The sequence below is a fragment of the Schistocerca serialis genome, chromosome 6 (assembly GCF_023864345.2).
Source record: "Schistocerca serialis cubense isolate TAMUIC-IGC-003099 chromosome 6, iqSchSeri2.2, whole genome shotgun sequence".
NCBI lineage: Eukaryota > Metazoa > Arthropoda > Insecta > Orthoptera > Acrididae > Schistocerca > Schistocerca serialis.
In genome coordinates this window covers 377923171-377939079 of record NC_064643.1, presented here as the reverse complement: position 1 = coordinate 377939079, position 15909 = coordinate 377923171, and positions in this window count along the sequence as shown.

The window sequence follows — 15909 nt, the reverse complement described above, 5'->3', positions numbered from 1 at the left end:
TGAAATCGGATGCTGATCTCCGTCTTTTGGATGAAATCCGATAACGCTATAACGAGATTACGCTTCATTTCCCACTGTTCGTAGACTTTCAGTTCGTGGTGACAACGTACCTAAGGTTGGACCGTAAGAAGCACGTTTTCAGTATTGAAATTTCCTCTTCCAGAAAACAAAGTATTTTATATGCAAATCAGATAACATAGAACAACAAACTTTCAGAAGCTAATCGGAATTGCTGCTGAGTATTTTTATAAAATCATTGCCTCTCAACAAAGTAACAGTTTCGGTTTATCACCACAGTTAACCCACATACCAGTGACAAGGCGTACAATGCACTTTGTGTGTCCTCTTCAACAGACAACGAGAATACTTTTAGCTCAGACCGAATCTTGAATGTTGCAGATATCAATTACAATATGAAATACTATTAATTTTCTTTGTATTTCAACGGCGTGCTTCTGAGAATAGCACCCTCATTTCTGACAGATCCGAAATTTTGCTGCCCGCACTATCCGTAGTATGTAATATAGTAAATGCTTGGAAAAACGGATTGTTCTGAAAGTGGAGCAAACATTAGGATTGGGAAATTTGCTACGAATTACTGTAATAGCAATTACGTCCTCTTTCTCAAAAACTAACACAAATGAATTTAAAAATAATAATTACAGGCATATGGGGCTAAAAACGCGACGATCGTCAGCCCAAAAAGTCTATGTTTTTCTGAACGAAAGAGCTGTAAGGGTACGAAGGTGTCTAATCGCCCAGCCACGTACACCACAAAGAATAAAATCTTCAAGAACTGAGTTAGTCGGAAAGAACTGGTTATAAATTGTGAATACATCTCAATATTACACATTAAGCATGAATGGTAGGTGCTGAACATTCTGAAATCTATGCCTGCTGTGCCAAACAATGTTAACTCACATTTTCTTATTATAGCGGTTATTTATATTACGTGGGACGTAAAATTCACTGATAAAACCCATCCAATTGCTTTTCTGTACTGCATAAGCCAAATATTAATACTATTTCATGAATCAGAACAACGCTGTCAGTAAGGGCAGACATGAAAATTAGAATTCAATGTGCCGTAACTGATGTAATTACAAGAGGAACACTAACTCAAATGCCGGCCTGGGTCGCTTAGAGATTCTAGGCGCTACAGTCTGGAACCGCGCCACCACTACGGTCGCAGGTTCGAATCCTGCCTCGGGCATGGATGTGTGTGATGTCCTTAAGTTAGTTAGGTTTAAGTAGTTCTACGTTCTAGGGTAATGATGGCCTTAGAAGTTAAGTCCCATAGTGCTCAGAGCCATTTTTTTACAACTAACTCACATAACCAAGGATGACGAAAGAAATAATGAAATTCTTTTTACGGCAATCACCCCGACACTCACCTGAAGTGATTTAGCTTACGACAGGGAAAAATGACCATCGAGTGAGACCTACGGACGCATAACCTACTATGTCTTAAAGTTCTTCTGTCATAATCGTTTAGTTGGGAAAAAATTGTATAATCGTTAAATATCAAGATGTTTCTGATAATTTTCGTTTGTGGTTATGAGCGTGATTATCAACTGAAGACCCAGTTCGTATGCAAAATCATATTCATCTTTTGAAAAACGACTTATATATATCCTATCTCCTATCTGACAGTGGTCTAGGTGACAGTCTGCTTTCGGCTGGTGAGTGGCGAGGACGTTTTGTTTACGTCCCGTCCGCAGAGTCACTAGCGCGCATAGTTTGTTTACTTCCTCACCGCAGCTAGTACTCGCGTCCGTTGACATTCAGTCGCTATGGCTCAGTCGTACAGAAAAGCTACCATCAAGATCAGCTTCCAGCCCGACTACGCAAGACCACGAGCCTTTGAAATCGAACGACTATTTCAAATTCAAATGGCTCTGAGCACTATGGGACTTAGCTTCCGAGGTCATCAGTCCCCTAGAACTTATAACTACTTAAACCTAACTAACCTACAAGCGGTTCTAGGCGCTTCAGTCTGGAACCGCGCGACCGCTACGGTCGCAGGTTCGAATCCTGCCTCTGACATGGATGTATGTGATGTCCTTAGGTTACAAAGGGTTAAGTAGTTCTAAGTTCTAGGGGAGTGATGACCGCAGATGTTAAGTCCCATAGTGCACAGAGCCATTTGAACCATTTAACTAACCTAAGGACATCACACACATCCATGCCCAAGGCAGGATTCGAATCTGCGACCGTAGTGGTCCCGCGGTTCCAGACTGTAGCGCCTAGAACCGATCGGCCACTGCGGCCGGCGAACGATTATTTCGTGACGAAGGTCAAATACCAACACAGCACATCATCGGTATCCACCTATCCATCACAAGTAGCGCCGTCTACGTCAAGATGATCGATGACGAGTTATGTCACGCAGTTGTGAACTGATGTGCGAACACTCTCAAATCCAAACACTCCGATAGTCACGTCTGGGAGGTTACCGTTGGCCATGCTGTACTGGGATTACGCACGCTAAGAGTCTTATAACTCCCGTTCGAAGTGCCATCGGACGTAGTTACCTTAGCTTTCCGCCCTTATGGGACGGTAATTAGCCACGTGGCAGAAAAATGGAATCCTTCGAGACATACCAGATCCTCAACGGCGTCCGACAAGTCAAAATCGAATTAAAGAAACATGAGCCATCTTACTTAGATGGCTGTCGAGCAATCGTAAAGTACGATGGACAACCTCGTACTTGTTCTGGTTGCGGCCAGGAGGGTCATGTGCGCTCGGCGTGTATTGAACGCCGGGTTACACAAATTCCATTACATGACATGGCACCACCTCCTACGCTCACGGCCTTGCCCCTCAATTACCTAGGGATGACACGATCAACCGTCATGACAGACGAAAAACCACTTGGAAGACAGGAAGAGTTAGAATGCACACCTGTCGCCAGTCCTGGATTGACCAACAACAGCATGGTGTCCGCAGAGATTGAAGAAATCCGCCCATCGACTCCACATGAAGATTCGGACGAGAGAATGGAATTCGACTTTAGGGTTGTACCGACCTGTGCTTTTTTCTCTGAGGGGGATGCGATAAGGGAACCACAAACTCTTTTGGAGAGAGTAGCCCACGTCCGCAAACAAAGGTCACCGAGAAACCATAAAAAGTCGCACATCCTCAGACGATTGCCTCCAGCGGACGTCTTCTCCTGTTGACGACCGGACGGCCGACGAAACGAGGAAAATGGATGACACAGGATCGCCCTCACCTGTCACTTTGATTTCAACAAACCCGATTCCACTCTCTCGGGCAAACGGATCACAAGCACAACGGCCCCTGCGGATTTACCCTTAGTCACTCCGCCCACAAGTGTTCTACCGCAGCCACCATTAACATACGGACCTTGGGCGGATGACATTGAAGACGATTCTACGCCGGCTGTGGTGGATGAGGAGAGAGGTCTCTCCTCCCACACCTCGGCCCCTCCCGAGTAGCAACAGATCACGGCGCGGACGCGGCTAGCACATCACAGGCCCCACATTTTACGGCGACGCTGACGGCGGCCCTCACCGCAGGAGACGATCTACAGACCTATCGCTTAACGACCATCAACATTAACACCATTCTGACACGTACGAAGTTGTCGCTGCTCCAAGACATGCTCAATGCAACAGATGTTGACATTGTCTTTGTCCAAGAAGTCTTCGTCGCCGATGTATGGTTATAAGGCTCATGTGTCCCACGCCTCGTTAACAGTGGAGTCGCAGTTCTCCTCAGAGAGGGTCTCGAGGCGGACGAAGTCTGATATGTCCCCTACGCTAGACGAACGGCCGTAACGGTGCTTGGCGTTCAGTTTATCAACGTGTACGCCCCTTCCGGAACAAATCGCCGTCGCGACCGATCGCTCTTTTTTGCATTAGGAATAGCACCGCTTTTTCAGGGCAGGCACGATGATTTGATATTAGAGGGCGATTTCAATAGCACCCAAGCACCTAAAGATCAGCTGCCACCCCATTCACCGAGCCCCAAACTTGGGACACTCATCAGCAATCTCCAGCTGGTAGATACATGGGAACATGTCCGAGGAAATCGACCGGGATACACCCCTTTCACGAGTCACTCGTCTGGTAGCATCGATAGGATTTACGTCTCCCGTTCTCTCGCGGCAACGGTGAGCGACGTTGAGGTGTGGCCAGTAGCCTTTTCTGATCACCCCTCGTCGTCAACGGGTGTGGCGCAGCCGATATCCCTGGAAATTAAACCTTGCTCATCTCGCTTCTCCGGATTGTCGACACGCCATCGAAAACACGTGGTGTTTGGGCGTCCGCCTCCTCCCGACGTATCCTACATCGATTAGTTGGTGGTTAAACTGCGCCAAGCCGGCCCTACGGAGAACCTTTGTTACGTATGGTCATAAGACTTCTACTTGGAGGCGGCAGACCCTCGATTTTTATTTCACATTCGCGAATGCGCCTCCTAGCCACACACAACGGAACGACAGACAACAGTACAGCGTGCGAAGGCACAGATCGTAGCCCAAATGCGCCGACACCACGAAGGGACGATCGTCCGAAAGCGAGCACAAGACAGACTCCAACGGAAGGACCCACCATGTACCACGTCATTCGAGAACGGACACTGCGAATACGGGCGCCGATACATCCCATCACATCACCACTGAGGACGGCCGTCATCAGGCCACACATCGCGATATTGGTGCAGCCTTCTTCGACCATTACGCACGACTTTATTCTGCTCAATGTTCTGACCCGACGACGGTGGCAGCAGTCTCACAACTGGTTTACGGCATTGTCCCACAGGATTAACAAACTGAATTATTGTACGACATTACGGAAGACGAAGTTATCGAAGCCATAGGTAAAGGAGCGTAAGTCTCCTGGCCCCGACGGGCTCCCTGTGGAGTTTTATAGAACTTTCCAGTAATTACTGGCTCCCAAGTTGACAGACATCTTTCGGGAGCTTATGTTCCAGCGCGGTGCCGCTCCCCGCGACCTTCGTAGAAGGAATAATTATACCGGTTCACAAACCTAAAGGTGGGGCTCGAATACAAGATTACCGCCAGCTAACACTCGTCAACAGCGACATGAAGATATTCACCAGACTATTAGCAAACCGTCTATGACCGACCCTACCTTACGTCATCTCACCAGATCAGACTTGCCTAGGGGGTACAACAACATCCACACAGCACTGTGTCGACACCGTGACATAGTAGCCCTAACCAGGGCACGCCGCATTCCGGGAGCGCTGTCATCACTAGATTTTAGCCAAGCTTTTGACCGAGTGGATCACGCGTAACCTAACGTCCGTTCTGCAACACATGCAGTACCCACAGCAATTCACAGGCGTCGTGATGCGCCTCCTCCGAGGGGCGACTTCCAAAGTGCTCGTTAACGGGCGTCTCTCGCAGTCCCTCTCGATTTTTCGATCCGCCCGTCAAGGCTGCCCCTTATCGACGTTACTCTATGCTCTGGCACTGGAACCGCTCCTCTGTGGCCTCCGTCAACGCCTCACCGGTCTCACCTTACGTGACGTCACATTTCACTGTACAACACCTGCAGACGGGCCTGGTTCTCGTGTTCCGCAATAGTGACGTTGTAATCAGCGTACTAGAATGGATTACGACGTACGGTGTGGCTTACGGCAGCTGTCTCAACGTCACCAAATCGGTCGCCATGGCCATAGGAAACGGGTTGACCCCAGCGTGTGTCGACCCCCTACAGCTTCGTAGCACTATCAAATGTCTGGGAATAGAGTTTCGCGACGACATAAGGCGCACTGCGGCCCTTAACTACCGCCGCTTATTACAACAAATTCGGGTCCAGATCTTCAACCTTCGTCTGCGGACCCTCGACATTCTTCAAAGGACACACTTTGTCAATGTTTACCTCGCATCGTGCCTTCCACACATAGCGCGTGTCCTTCCAATACCGTTACTGATGGCTCGATGTCTATTAGCGGCATTCGGAGCCTACTTCAGTACAGGCATGCTCTTCAAAGTCAGTTATGAATCGTTTACCCTTCCCCCAGAAAGGGGAGGTCTTGTTCAAGTCCACGACAGAGCTGTGGCCCTATATGTCAGCTCGCACATCAAGCTGTGGCACCACCACCCGGAAAGTTTGACAGGTTTGCTGCTGGAGTCCTTAGCTCCGTCCTCCTTTATGCCCCCACTGACGACGCAAGACATACCTCCACCCTTCTACTACTTCTGGAACTTTTACACTGAACACAGCTACGTCCGTATCGCATTACCACCGATGAAACAGGCGTCGGCGAAGGATATATATCATGTCCTACAGCAGAGGCGCCCAGCAAACATCGTGGAGACCAAAAGCTCTCAGGTTAATTGGAAGGCGGTGTGGTGGACGATACACGCGGTTACACTGGATACAGACATCTGATCCACATGGTACATCACAGTCAACGGTAAACAGATCACCCGATCACGCCTCCACAAGATAAATATGGCGGAATCGCCTCAATGTATAGACTGCGGAATGCCAGACATGGACGAACACCGTCTCACATGTGGCGCTGCAGGAGACGTATGGTGCTTGGTGCGGCAAATTTTGTCGTATTCCTACGAGTGACTCCGGAACACATTACACCTCGGTTTCTATTATTTCCAGATAAACACTATTTCCCGCGCACCAAAACCAACGTGGATCCGTAGGCATGCGGTACACTACTTATTTCACGATGGACCTAAAGATGTATTCGACTTTTGGAACTACCTACAAGGTACGTGATTGCAAGCTCATACGGAACCCAAAATACGGACGGTATTTTTTCTAATTACTTAGGGTGTGCCCTACGCGACCCTCCACGCAGCTGGATCATTAACGGGTAGAAGAAGACACCCACTGACTTAGCTGACAAGACTAAGTCCGACGTACCTGGATGATGAAGCGTAAGCAGAGTAGCGACACACCCTTCTGCATCATGTACGCAGCACTTTTTCTTCGTTTTCCCCATACATATTACCTCGGTGTAGGAACGTGCCGAGATGTTGTTTTTTTTACTCAGAGCACGGTGCGCTGCTAGGTACATTTATTTTTGTTGCGGTATAAACTAAATCAGAATTACTAATATATTAAAATCAGTAAATAAAAATATATAAATAAATAAATAAAAATTCCCACAAAAGATTTCACCTTACCATCTCTGATACCTTGACGGACGAGGGGGACGCTGTGGCCAGGCCTCGGGTTACGACCCTGCTCACTCTGCCCTCCCCGCCCTCCCTTCAACAAAGAAATAAATAAATAAAATAAAATAAAAGGTGTGGCGTCTTTGATTCACAAACAAAATGTCTTCGGCCCCGGGTTCGAATCCCGCCGCTGCTTAAATTTTGATTAATAATCAGCATTGGCGGCCGAAGACTTTATGCGCAAGAAGTCACCACTCATTCTGCCAACGGCCTTGTTAAAGAGGGTGGAGGAGGGGACAGAAGTTCAGGGCACTCTCTTGTCCTAGGGATGGGAAACTGCCCTAAAGGCGATAGAATCAGCAATGATCAACGACACGAGGATGCAGAAGGCAATGGAAACCACTGCATTAAAAACACGTAACGTATATCCACTGGACATGTGGCCTGTAATTTAAGAAGCGTCATGATGATCTCTCCATTGGCAAACCATTCCAGAGTAGTCCCCCATTCGGATATCCTGTAGGGGACTGCCATGGGGGAGGTTACCATGAGAAAAAGATGGAACGATCAACGGAAGGATAACGTTCTACGAGTAGGGGGGGGGGGGTGAATGACAGAAGATTCAGAATCGACAGCAAACCAACACCGACAACGATAGTCACAGGTATACATACCGACACCCAAGCTGAAGATGAAGAGATAAAGTGTATGAGGATACTGAAAGGGTAATACAGTATGTAAAGGGGTATGAAAATCTAATAGTCATGGGGGACTGGAATGCAGTTGTAGGGGAACGAGTAAAAGAAAAGGTTACAGGAGAATATGGCCTTGGCACAAGGAATGAGAGAGGAGAAAGACTAGTTGAGTTCTGTAACACGTTCCACCTAGTAATAGCGAATACTCTGTTCAAGAATCACAAGGGCAGGAGGTATACTTGGAAAAGGCCGGCTCGTACGGGAAGATTTCACTTAGATTAGATCATGGTCCAACAGAGATTCCGAAATCAGATACTGGATTGCAAGGCGTACCCAGGAGCAGACACAGACACAGATCACAATGTAGCAGTGGTGAAGAGTAGGCTGAAGATTAGATTTGCTTTCATTTCAATTAATCCGTACTGAGGAGGTCCTCCAGGATGCAAAACATGTCATAAAAGCCGGCCGGTGTGGCCGTGCGGTTAAAGGCGCTTCAGTCTGGAACCGCGTGACCGCTACGGTCGGAGGTTCGAATCCTGCCTCGGGCATGGATGTGTGTGATGTCCTTAGGTTAGTTAGGTTTAATTAGTTCTAAGTTCTGGGCGACTGATGACCTCAGAAGTTAAGTCGCATAGTGCTCAGAGCCATTTGAACCAGCCATGTCATAAAAACAATAATACATGACAAATATTTAAAAATGAAACAAATAAGCTGATATGCCTTCCACAGGTTCCATGTGGAATGATCGCCATTTTTTAAAATGTACCCTAATTTACTAAGATCGAATTAATGCACTGAATTTAAAATTTAAAAAAATCGTTTTCTTTTATTTATAAGGTAATAAGCATATAATAGGACAACCACAACACTTATTTACAATGAACACATTACTGCACTGAAATGGTACAGAAGTTATCAGTTGGTTATACTGAGAAATTAATCGATGAAATAGGAGATCGCCACCAATAAATCCTTTAGGCTTCTCTTAAAGTGAATTTGATTGGTTGTTAAGCTTTTTATGGCTGCTGGCAATTTATTGAAAATTTATGTTTCTTAATAATGAGCACCTTTTTGTACAAGAGTAAGTAACTTTAAATCCTTGTGAAGATTATTTTTATTTCTAGTATTAATTTCATAAATGGTTTGAAAAAGTTATATATATTTTAACGACAAATTTCATTAAGAAATAAATATGTTGGGAAGCAGTAGTTCGGATCCCTAGTTCCCTAATCAGGCCTCTGCAGGATATTCTTTAGTTCCTACCACATATAACGCTTACTGCACTTTTTTGTGCCCGGAAAACTTTAGCTTGGCTTAATGAATTACCCGATAAACTAATCCCATATGACATTATGAAATGAAAGTAAGCATAGATGCAAGCTTTTTCGTTTTTATATCCCCTATGTTTGACACAATTCCCATTGCAAACAGAGATTTGTTAAGACGCTTTAGCAATTTGTAGTGTGCTCCTCCCAGTTGAATTTATTATCAATCCTAAGAATTTAACACTGTCCACTTCTTCTATCTGATTGACATCATATGTTAGGCATATACTCTTGATACATACCTTACAAGTTCTGAACTGCATGTAGTGCAAGTTTTAGACATTGCACAGGAAGAATCAATACGCAAAGAAGTGGGCTACGGAGTACTAAGGAATGACGAGATACGGTTGACGTTCTCTAACGCTATAGATACAGCAATAAGGAATAGCGCAGTAGGCAGTACAGTTGAAGAGGAATGGACATCTCTAAAAAGGGCCATCACAGAAGTTGGGAAGGAAAACATAGGTACAAAGAAGGTAACTGAAAAGAAACTATGGGTTGGGTTGAGTTGTCTTGGAGGAGGAGACCAGACAGCGAGGTCATCGGTCTCATCGGATTAGGGAAGGACGGGGAAGGAAATCGGCCGTGCCCTTTCGAAGGTACCATCCTGGAATTTGCCTGGAGTGATGTAGGGAAATCATGGAAAACCTAAATCAGGATGGCCGGACGCGGGATTGAACCGTCGTCCTCTCGAATGCGAAGAAACTATGGGTAACAGAAGAAATACTTCAATTGATCGATGACTGGAGGAAGTACAAAATGTTCCGGGAAACTCAGGAATAGAGAAATACATGTCGCTGAAGAATGAAATAAATAGGAAGTGCAGTGAAGCTAAGATGAAATGGCTGCAGGAAAAATGTGAACACATAGAAAAAGAAATGATTTTCGGAAGGACAGACTCAACATACAGGAAAGCCAAAACAACCTTGGGTGACATTAAAAGCAAGGGTGGTAACATTAAGAGTGCAACGGGAATTCCACTGTTAAATGCAGAGGAGAGAGCGGATAGGTGGAAAAAATACATTCAAAGCTTCTATGATCGGGAATATATTATAGAGGAAGAAACAGGAGTCGATGTAGAAGACATAGAGGATCCAGTATTAGAATCAAAATTTAAAAGAGCTTTGGAGGACTTCAAAACACGCCGGCCGGAGTGGCCGAACGGTTCTAGGGGCCACAGTCTGGAACCGCGTGACCGCTACGGGCGCAAGTTCGAATCCTGCCTCGTACATGGATGTGTGTGATGTCCTTAGGTTAGCTAGGTGTAAGTAGTTCTAAGTTCTAGGGGACTGATGACCACAGCAGTTAAGTCCCATAGTGCTCAGAGCTATTAGAACCGCTTCAAAACAAATAAGGCAGAAGGAATAGATAACATTCCATCAGAATTTCTAAAATCATTGGGGGGAAGTGGCTACAAAACGACTATTTACTTTGGTGTGCACAATATATGAGTCTGGCGACATGCCATTTGACATCGCAAAAGCATCATCCACACAATGCCGAAGACGGCAAGAGATGACAAGTGCGAGAGCTATAGCACAATCGGCTTAAGAGCTCATGTATACAAGTTGCTTACAAGAATCGTATACAGAAGAATGGAAAAGAAAGGAAAAAGGGTGCGCTTTAGGAAAGGTGATGGTACGAGAAACGCAATTCTGACGTTGCGGTTAATAATTGAAGCAAGACTAAAGAAAAATGAAGGAACGTTCATAGGAAATGTCGACCTGGAAAAAGCTTTCGACATTGTAAAATGGTGGAAGTTGTTGGAAATTCTGAGAAAAGTAGGGGTAAGCTATAGGGAGAGTCGGGTCATACACAATATGTACAATGATAAGAGTGGACGACCAAGAACGAAGTGCTCGTGTTAAAAAGGGTGTAAACAAGGATGTGGCCTTTCGCCCCTGCTGTTTATATTTGTACATCGAGGAAGTAATGATGGAAATAAAAGAAGGGTACAGGAGCGGAATTAAAATTCAAGGTGAAAGGATATCAATGATACGATTCGGTGATGACATTGCTATCCTGAGTGAAAGTGCAGAAGAATTACATGATCTGCTGAACGGAATTAACAGTCTAATGAGTACAGAGGGTGGACTGAGAGTAAACCGAAGGAAGACGAAAGTAACGAGAAGTAGTAGAAATGATAACAGCGAGAAACTTAACATCAAGATTGATGGTCACGAAGTAGATTAAGTTAATGAATTCGGCTGCCTAGAGAGTAAACTAACCAATGACGGACGGAGTAAGGAGGACTTCAAAAGCAGACTAGCAATGGCAGAAATGGCATTCCTGGACAAGAGAAGTCTACTAATATCAAATATCAGCCCTAATGTGAGGAACCCATTTCTGATAATGTACGTCTGGAGTACAGCATTGTATGGTAGTGAAACATGGACTGTGGGAAAACCGGAACGGAAGAGAATCGAAGCATTTGAGATGTGGTGCTACAGACGAATATTGAAAATTAGGTCCGCAGCTCGTGGTCGTGCGGTAGCGTTCTCGCTTCCCGCGCCCCTGGTTCCCGGGTTCGATTCCCGGCGGGGTCAGGGATTTTCTCTGCCTCGTGATGCTTGGTGTTGTGTGATGTCGTTAGGTTAGTTAGGTTTAAGTAGTTCTAAGTTCTAGGGCACTGATGACCATAGATGTTAAGTCCCATAGTGCTCAGAGCCATTTGAACCATTTGAAAATTAGGTGGACTGAAATGGTAAGGAATGAGGAGGTTCTGCGCAGAATCGGAGAGGAACGGAATATGTGGAAAACACTGATAAGGAGAAGGGACAGGATGATAGGACCTGTTAAGACATGAGGGAATGACTTCCATGGTATTAGAGGGAGCTGTAGACGGCAAAAACAGTAGAGGAAGACAGAAGTTGGAATATATCCAGCAAATAATTGAGGACGTAGGCTGTAGCTGCTACTCTGAGATGAAGAGGTTGCCACAGGAGAGGAATTCGTGGCGCGCCGCATCAAACCAGTCAGAAGACTGATGACAAAAAAATAAAAATAAATAAAAATTTTCCAACCTTTCTAATATTCGGTCGACAAATAAAGAACAGAAAATTGTTCAGGATTTCAATGAATGTCAATAACACGGATAGGTTGAACAATTTCTCTTATTCAGATTTTGTGTAGAAATACATTGGACATGCAGTTCCAAGCAGGTTCCAAATACAGTATTCGTTGTCGTGGTTCTCTTGCTCTGTGCTACAACTTGCCGTCCAGGTCAAGAGTGTGTTCGACAATCAGTCGTGATAACGACACTTATAGTGAATTCAAAATGCCACCAATAAATCATACACATAATCAAGCAGGTACTCACTCCCTTGATAATACCATACCAAATATTGCAGAGAAGTGACCTACTCCGGTAGATCGCAAATAATAGTTTCTGAAATATACCCTGACCAGCGTTAGTGCTACACAAGATGTCCCGAACATTATGTCCAGTCTCTCCGCCGTCTAACGCGGCTTTACATTTATAAACAAAAATAATCCTCGCCAAAATATCACATGACCCATCGTTTGCAATTAAACTCTGAATAAAAGTATGAAGTGACAGCGCAACAAAATGGAAAGCCAAATACGTTGAAGACAAAGCTGTCTTGAAAGAAAGGTAAACAGTGATAAATTACTTGTCATCTCACGTGGCGTCCCTCTTTATTCCAGTTATCTCAAAAACTATTAATTGCACAAAAATGTCATTACAGTTTTCTGTAGACCTCATGGGAAGCTATTCAGAATTGTAATCATTATTTTTTTCACAAACTGGTAGATAATGTTTTCACAAGATCAGAATTTTCCCGATTAGTCTACTAGTGAAGTGCTATTGGGTACTACTTTTTTCTCCTCGATATTCAGCAGGGCTATTCAAATTTTGTACAGCGAACTGTACAACTGTAGCACATTTATGAGTAACTCTGAGAAAAGTGTACCGTACGTATTTCTAGAAAGTCGAGTGCCAACTTATCATGGCTTCTTTTTGCCGGCGATTGTCTCAGATGACAGGTATAACCCAGCAAAGCGGCCCCCCGCCGTGTTTAAACCCTCAGAAACGGGGAGACAAGACACCAAAAGCGTTCACTCCGATATTATTGCAGCTGAAAAGCCGCCGCATGCCACGCGTCAGTGTGCTGCGCAACATAGTGATTCAGTATTGTCTGGTACTGCTGTTTACGAAAACTTGCAGCACGGCATCACTGTGTTGACATTTACTCACAGTGTAATGAAGGTTAATATCCGGGACGACCTAGTCCACGGTTCGCTTTGTCGCGTAACAACTGGGCTGCAAGTTTAGGAGTTGAAGGATTACGACTGTACACTGCAGTACTTGAATGATGCAACTTACGTGATGATTTCTTGTGGCGCATTGGGAGACAGCCGATAATTCGCATGCGACATTGTGAGCCCTTGAGAAACGTACGTTTATTTGAGTACATCTTTTACTGGAGTATATCCGGTAAGCCAGGTACGGTATTTAATCATTTTTATATGCTATATTTATCGTTTTATACTCGGACCAATGGTTGTGAGAAGTGAGCTGTGGAGCATGTGTTTTATTTAATCCTGATTTTCTCATTATTATCAGCAGCCATTTTCATGAACTCTCCTTATCTTGCATGAAATTCATTTTGCTAGTTTACGTGTGGGCTAAGGCGAATTTTCTGCTCCCTCCAAGCTTAGAAACGGATGGCCGAACCGTTAGAATGCACAGGACAACAGGGAGGGGGGGGGGGGGGCGTAGAACAAGGAGAGAGATGGTGTCTTTGTGTACCCGACTTGGAATATGTAAGTATATCTTACCCGCCGAACTCTTGGCTGTGTGTTCTCATTGGTTGCTTGAAATGCGCGATAGATGCTTCGAGATACTTTGAGAGAGTCTGTCAGTTAAAATGAGGAAACAGGGAATCGATAGGTTGCGCTTTTGACACAAGTCGATTGGACCGTTGTATGGCGCCTGGAAGCTAATTCTGTGACTGGCCGGAAGGTGCGCCAAAATGTGCGTCCTCCGGTAGGTATAGAGGAGCGAACGTAGGCCGTTGAAGATAGGACGAGCTCCAAGGTGGTCGGGTTGGAGATGTTGTTGGCAGGTGGAGACACGCTGTACACCTGCGCTACGAGACAACAACGGTGAGACTCAATGCAACTGCTTACTAGGGTGACGTTATTTAGGCCGCGACCAGAGCTTGTCAGTAGCGACAATGCTTATTACCAAATTCCTTCCAAATTGGTGAAGTTGAAACTTCTGTATTTAAATGAGTGTGTTTGTACTTACATTGCAGAATGACTGAGAAGATGAAACTTCTGCGTTATTTGATTCTGAAACAGCTGAGTAAAGCTGAACGTACTGAGCCCACTTTCTCTTTACTTTATCTTATCATGTCAACACTGAACCTTAATATTCTAGAGCAATGCAATCTGACTGCTCAAAAAATTACAACCTGACTTCAAATAATTAATTCAAAAAGAATGGCCCTGACTGAAAAGAAATCTTTGCAGTAACCTATGCATTTCATTAAGCACTTACCTCACAGAAATCTTAATTACGCGAACTACTACATTGCAGCGAGCGTCAATACTGCCAGCTGAATAAAAGATTGTAACTACAAAAGACACTAACTACTAATAGGCATGTGGTTAGCAAAGGAAAGATTTCGTTGCAATCCAAATACTGTATTTTTTACCTTAATAATGTGACATCCAGTTCAAACACGAACATAAATCGTCATTGACATCTAGTACAAAGGTATATAATCACGAATAATATTCAATCTCCAAGTCGAACTTGTACAGATCGTTAGCCTACGCCAACACTTCAAACCTCTACGCTCCATCAATGCTAACTTCTTACATCTAACATCCATCACTGCTGGCTGTTCACCTCCAACTGGCCAACAGTACTTCCATCACTGCTGGCAACTAACTTCGAACTGCCCAACACTACTGGCGATTAACTTCCAACAACGAGTCCAACCAGCCACAGAGTCTCTTACAAAGAAAGCGCAATGAGAGATCCAATGCAAAGCGCTGCTAACACAGAAGCATCCCACTTACAAATTCTTTACCACGTGTGTCGTAAGCTAAGTTCTTTACACCACCCTGTTTTCGGCTAAATAGTGTAATCGTTCTCTTGCTTCAACAACTGTAATAAACATCGATTTTTATTTCTGTTCTTGTCCCGTGCAGCTCCATTAACGAAATTTTAAGTTCATCAGCACCAAGAATTTCTGCAAATGAATAAAAGCAAATATCTCTCTTGTTCTTTACCTCAGCAGTCTTTGACCTCAGCAACGCTTATCTCTGTTGCAGCGTGTTGGATCAGGCACAAGCTTATAAAATCCTTTCCCTTGTTTCCATAGAGGCACCCCCTATGCTGATCACTTTGTCAAGCTTTCATTTCGTAAGGGACAATAGCATTTAAGAACACTGTTTGTCACACAGTGCAATTTCCTTCACGTAAAGTAACTGTAATAACTCCAAAGTTTAAAGTCTTTTACTTCTGGCCTTCGAGACCAACTTCAAAGTGCATCAGCCAAGAGATTAAGAAAAATATGTGAGGTACATCTAAACTTCGTATCTGTCTCCATAAAGCTGCACGATGCTACTTTTTCCGTTGTGTTACTTGTTTACGGGGTAGAAATTCCTCGTACCTTAATTAATCACATTATGATTGTCGCACTTAAGGGGTACGACACCATTATCAGTGGACAATTGAGCTTAGTAGTAACATACGTTGTCGTTTCATTTTTGGCTGTTA